The 6,145-nt window shown below is 41.4% G+C and overlaps 1 protein-coding gene across 1 annotated transcript in view; it reads left to right on the top strand.

Annotated features, from left to right (window-relative positions):
- LOC104498523 (paired box protein Pax-2-A-like) overlaps positions 1 to 6,145 on the top strand; it is a gene marked incomplete at both ends in the record, with an annotated part of 51,909 nt that overhangs the window by 27,523 nt on the left and 18,241 nt on the right. The gene's annotated exons all lie outside the window — the stretch shown is intronic.

Genomic DNA, 6,145 nt, shown 5'->3' on the forward strand with positions numbered 1-6,145 from the left:
TGCTGAACTGCAACTGCTAAACTCCATCCTTAAGCCCATGAGTCTCTAACAGCAGCTGGTAAAAGAACTTCCTTCACGTATGGACACATTAAACTTGGGTGTTTCTGGGAAAGCAGGAAATGAGAACAACTGCATAACAGCAGAGGCATCAGAGTACACGGAGGTAGGCGATTTCTGCAGCAGCTGCACCACAGAGACTTCCTCTTTGCTGGTGGCACATGCAGAACCTGAGTGGCACTGGTATATCCTGGGGCCGTGGGACACATTGTCCTGATACTAGTGTTAGACTGCCTGCCCTGTGTGTGTCTAGAGCCATAAGGAGATATTCTGGTGCCATAGCCCTTCTTCTCAGGCTTTAGTTGCCACTGGTCCCCGCTCACAGAGCTACCATAGATTTCCACATCTCCTCCTGGGTAGCTAAAGCAGCTGGCAAGGCCTAAGTGGCTTGCCCCTTGTTGGTAAGTGTAAGTCCTGTGTAAGTCCTGTTAGCAAGGAAAGGAGCTGTTGCCTCTTGGCAAAAAAGCTGTCCTCTAATGGCACAGAACCAAGAGCAATGGAGTTTGTAGCTCAACTTTTTCTTGCAGAAGCCCCAGCTAATAGCCCCTGAGGTCAAAGCAACTCATGGCTGAGGTGGGCAGTCGTTGCTTGTTCAGCAAACACTGAGCAAAGGCATATTGTTGCACGCAACTTTTGGCTACCAGGATCCTCAGGACTGGGCAGAATTAGTAGCAGTTGCCCCACATACAGAGGAGATACAGTGTGAAGTCTGCAAAATATGAATGGAGAATCAAGGGGATTCTGCATATTTAGGGCAGTCTAGAAAGCGTGACATCCCCAGACTTTTTTTCATGGCTTTTACTGCAATCAGGCTTGGTCCGGGATCCTTGTAGCCATGCAGTTTCTTAGCCAACCAGAAAAAGAATGGCTCAGCTGTGACAAAAATTGTTCCACCTTTCTTTATATTTGCATATGTAAGACAAAACTCAGCTGGTGTTCATCCACCATTTAGCAGATCTACATCTTTTACAGGAAATACTCCTGTCTTCGAGGGGCAAAGCCAGTAGGAGAAAAATACTGTCCTTCCTTTATGGAAGGCACATCTCCACAGCTGGATGTAAAGGCGAGGCACCTCAAATCAGGGTTTAAGATTCAAAGGAGACACTGAACAAGCTTTGGACATGACTCTTACAAGGGGACAGCAGGAGACAGATTTGGCCTCACAGAAGAGACTGTGGGCTAAGGCAAAAAATCCTCCTCATGTCCTCCCCATCCTGTGCCATCCCCACTCTATTCCCTGCAACATTCCCAGCTCAGCTCGAGAACATCCTCATCTGATCCATCTGGATCCAAGAGTGAGAAAAGTTCATTTCAGACCCAGCTTGACATTCCCAGGTGGCAACTTAGCACTAACATCTCAATCTGTATGCGACATTTCAATCAGTGCAGAGTAACAAAAGCAGAACTATTAGCGTCGGGAGCTGTTCACTGGTGGTAATGATGGGGAAACTCAGAAACTGGAAATGAAAAGGGAAAAAAACCCTCAGCACCCTGAAAGGCAGCAGGGGAAGAGGGGTGGAGAATTTTTCCTGTACACTTAGGCCAGGATCCAATGTTTGGATTAATGGTGCCATTACCCAAGAAAGGACTTCAGATAATGCTCATTCTTAAAATGTTTTTGCTGGCAATTAAATGGTTGCAGATATTGATCTTCATTGATCTGATGTCCTAAATTTGCATAATCTATTAAAGATGAAGGATTCATGATAGGTTTGCTGTGGGGCTGGACAATGTTTTCAGGAAGGACCAGAGAGGTGAGGAACTCAGTGCTGCCTCCCAAGAAGGCATATTGGAGCAAGAGCAAGTACTGAATTGCTGGCTGCCTGTTTTCCTGCTATATTGACATCTTTGAAATGCCTCTTTGCCCTGGTCCCAGGGCAGCCTGTGAACCCACGTGATATCTGAAACAAATGTGAAGCAAATCCACCCATATATGGTATAAACTCTGTGTGCAGTCACTTCAGGATGTAAGATTTATCTTCAGTCTACAAGAAAGTCTCCCCAGCTCAGTCTCCTCCAACAGAAAAAAGTAGCACTAGCTCTTTCCAAACCAGAGCTATCTAGCACTGGATACATGCCCTTTCTTAACGGTTCAGAGAAACCCTTTTCCTCTCTGGCCCATGACCAGCTTTCCTCAGCAAGCTCTCTCAGCCCACACTGTTTTGAGAATACATCCTATCAAAAGCCATGAAAAACTAACTCCACAATATGTAACTACTTAAAAGCTTGGAATCTAGTGAGATTGTTAAGTATAGATGTTGCTGAAGTCCCTTTATCTCTCTGTGAGCTTCCTAGAAGTGAAGAGCTAGAAATGCTGCAAAACAGGCAGCCACCTCCCTAACATGCAGGAAAACCTTTCCCATGGACTAGACATGCATGAAAGAAGTGAAGCGTCTTCAAACCAGACTCTTAGTTCTGGGTACTTAGACTAGTAGTTTGGGAGCAGAGTTCTTCCCAACTCAGTTATCTCACCCAAAACCTACCAACAGAGAGGCATCACTATGGGAAATACAACACATGTAGTATGGCTTGAAACTTGCTTATTAACAGTGGGCTAAAGGGGAGGGTTCATCTACTAGATGGATCATAAAGTTACAGCAAAGGTGAAGAAAATATTTTCTTAATTGAATCCTGGCACTTTTAACCAAATAGACCTTCTTTGCCAGCCCACTACAGTCAGTGAGATCTACAAAGAAACGTAAAAGACAAACCCCAAAAAAACAGGCCAAAAAACCCCGACTTTAGAAACTTCTACTGTTGACTGAAATGGAGGTATGCATCCCCTTCTCTTCTTGTGAGGAGGTTTCCGAGTGCTTCTGTGCTTAACACCTGCTAACGGGAAAAGGTAACTTTTAAAACCATCACCATCCACCAAAAGAGCTACCATGTCCTGTATAGAAAATGTTTCCTTCTCTCTGAGAAATAAACTTTTCCCTAAAGCAGAAATACCATCCTGGTGACAACTCACGATGTGAGTTAACACAATTTGGCACCTTTGTTAAAACGAAGGCACCAAAAAAAGCACAAACACCATCAATCCCTTTCCTCCAGAACTCCCCTTTCTGTTACGGGCTCAGATTTTTTTTTTTTTGTTTAAGTTAATTTTTTTAATTAATACATGAATTTATGAAAAAAATTTATAATTACTGACATAATGGCTACTTGCTATGTCTGAAAGACATACAAAAATAGTGCTTAAACAGCATCTGATTTGTATGAAAGATTTGAAGAAAGTTGTGATACTAAGTATGGAGAAATCGCTGGCTAGACACCTGGCTCCAAAGTTTTTCTGAAATTATAAACTATCTTTTGAGTTCTTCAGCCTCCTGCATGGTGAAAAGACATTATTTCCTTCGTTTCGGCTTAGTGAGTGAATTGAAGAGAATTTTATTCAGTTCAATAACCAGGTCATTCAAAACTAAGAAACAAACTAGGATTTGAAAAAGCAGGAACATTTGTTTTCCTCTGTCAGTGAGTGAATTAAGTTTGGTGTGAAAGGATGAGATCTATTAGTTCTAAAATCAGGTTCTGAAATCAGTTCAAATTCCTCCTTATATATATCCTTTCCTTCATTTAAGAAACAATTTTTAATGCAAAACCTGCTTAGAAAAGCTTGCTTTTTCTGTTCTAGTATGTTTAGAAAGTCAGGGAGCTTGTGGTCATTTTATTTAATTAGCATGAATAATTACAAATACTGTTTTAATTTAATTCTAATTTCCATCCAAATATAACTTGACACAGATCACAAGTAAAAAGTTAATAATCTAATAAAATAATAATATGGGCTCATCGTTCACTATATTCTCATATCATAATACGTAAAGACAAATTATATTAAACAACATAATTGCTTAAATGTGCACAGATGCAGTTCATCTACGTGGCAAAAATGGAAATAATGATGTTTAGTGTAAATTTTGTATTTGTCAAAATATTTGTTGCCACCCATAAAATTTAACCTTTTAGAAAGCAGTATCATAGTGCAAATGTAAAACAAGTTGATCCAGCTTGCTGTTTGTTCAACCGTGATTAAAACTGACCATTGCATTCAGTTGTACTTATATCATTACACTGAGAGGGGGAGCATTTCCTTTCCCTTTTCCTTATTCATACCGGTGAAAATTTCCTGTCTTGCACCGATCTTTTAGCCGCCGACACGAGTCCGGGCTTGACTGAGCTGACTTAAAGAAAACCTCTTTAACAAACTGTTAGGGGCCCCAAATTGGCTTTGGTGACAGCAAATCCTACAGATGCAGACTCACACTCTGCGGCACAGCATCACAGCTGCAGCCGCCAGCAGTCAAGCAGCCCGTTGGGCACACCTCTGGATGCCCCAATGCCTGAAAATGGAATATGATAATCATTCACGAGGCTGCTACAAGGTTAATATGCTGCCTTGTCAAAATGAAGGAGGTATTTTCTGTGAGCAAGCCTCTCCTCTACGTAAGATGAGGAATCGGCAAAAGCAGAAGTCCACAGGACCTCCAGATTTCATCAACTGTTTCCCATCCCTAAGGAGAGATAATATCTTTTTATCTAGTCAGGGAATTTGAAAAGGCAAAAGGTGTTACTGTTCTTCTCCAGGACCAAATGGCTGAGGGTGATAGATGGTCAGATGAATGATCTCTGGAACAGACAGGAATAGCAGGGGGGAAAGGAATCACATAAACTATTTGGATGCATCTAATGGAAGTTTCACTGACAGTAACTTTACGATGCTGAAGAAGTCAGCTTGTGGGCTTGAAAGGCATATTGAAGTGAGTAACCCAGAAGTGGTGGGCCCGAAAGAAATAATGTCTTCCCCTTCCTTGAATTAGCATTTCAGTGAACAAGAGCAGTGAATGACAATTACGTCATGTAATGACAATAGCAGTGAATTGGCATTCCCAGTCGATTTCCCTCAGCAAGGGGACAGCATTGCAGGCTGCCACACTCTATGTGCCAGACAAAAAAGGACTTTTTAGAGAAAATTATTATATTGTCTTCCCAACAATTCAGGTTTTGCCTCTGCTTTTGAGGCTAAATGAAGGATCCAATAGGTATGGCTATGATGAAATTTTTTCTGATGTAGGTATTTGCCCACTGACAGCAAAGACTGCGCTTTATATCTCAGTTAAGCAATACCTGTCAGAAGGTGTTAATAACTTTTGATCTCCATCAGCTGTATTGGATTTAACCAGACCAGGTGCTTGTACAACTGAAATTGCCCACTGCAGTCTTGCAGAGAAATGGAGAGCTTATAGCAGTCTTTGGCCCTTCTTTGGAGGTTTAGGATTGCTTTGGGCTACCCAGGAAGATCTATCCTATCTTAGGATTGGTAGAATATCACTGCGATGAAACCTTGGAGATACCTTTAATGAGGACTGTGTGAAAAACTAATGTGTTCTAGTTACATTTCCCAGCATGTATTTGAAAAGCATCTTGTTTAAGGGGTAACATTCAAGTCCCAACCCATCCAGGAATAAGCGTATGCCATACTTTAAGGTAGGAGGTAATTGCCCAACCTGATGGGCTGGGACTCAAGAAAGGGGGCAACAATATGAAATCCACTGAACATCTGTTTGCCAAGTGCACAAGTTGCACAATTTTTCTCCCCTGCAAGACTTTAATGCACATCTTCCTTCATCAGCTCCATCTACAAACAAATCTACTTAGAACCACATGAAATTAACTCCAGTGGAATTCTCAAGGCATTAAAATTAACAGTACTCAACTAGCTTCAAAAAGTAAGTCCAGATCACAGGTCTCCGGGATGCTCCATGTCTTACTCTATACAAAGACTAGAAATTTCTCTCCAAAGTAACATACAGGTTAACAGGTCGGTTTACTTGGAGAGTAGCAGTTAATTAGATCAACCCAAAATCTAGATTTATAAAATTCCGTTTTGTAAAAAATCAGGCAAATAGATTTCAAAACTTGACATCAGTGATGTCACAATAATTTTGACTCTCAGGGGAAAGCAACCCAAAGTTGTTTCTTTAAGCATGTATTTCAACAATCCACAAGCACTGGGCTAAGAACATGGATGGATCTGTGCAGAAACAGAAAATAAATCCAAACACACAAGGCTCATTATCCAGTCAGCAGG

Source organism: Buceros rhinoceros, unplaced genomic scaffold, assembly GCF_000710305.1.
Source record: "Buceros rhinoceros silvestris isolate BGI_N320 unplaced genomic scaffold, ASM71030v1 scaffold10328, whole genome shotgun sequence".
Taxonomy (NCBI): domain Eukaryota; kingdom Metazoa; phylum Chordata; class Aves; order Bucerotiformes; family Bucerotidae; genus Buceros; species Buceros rhinoceros.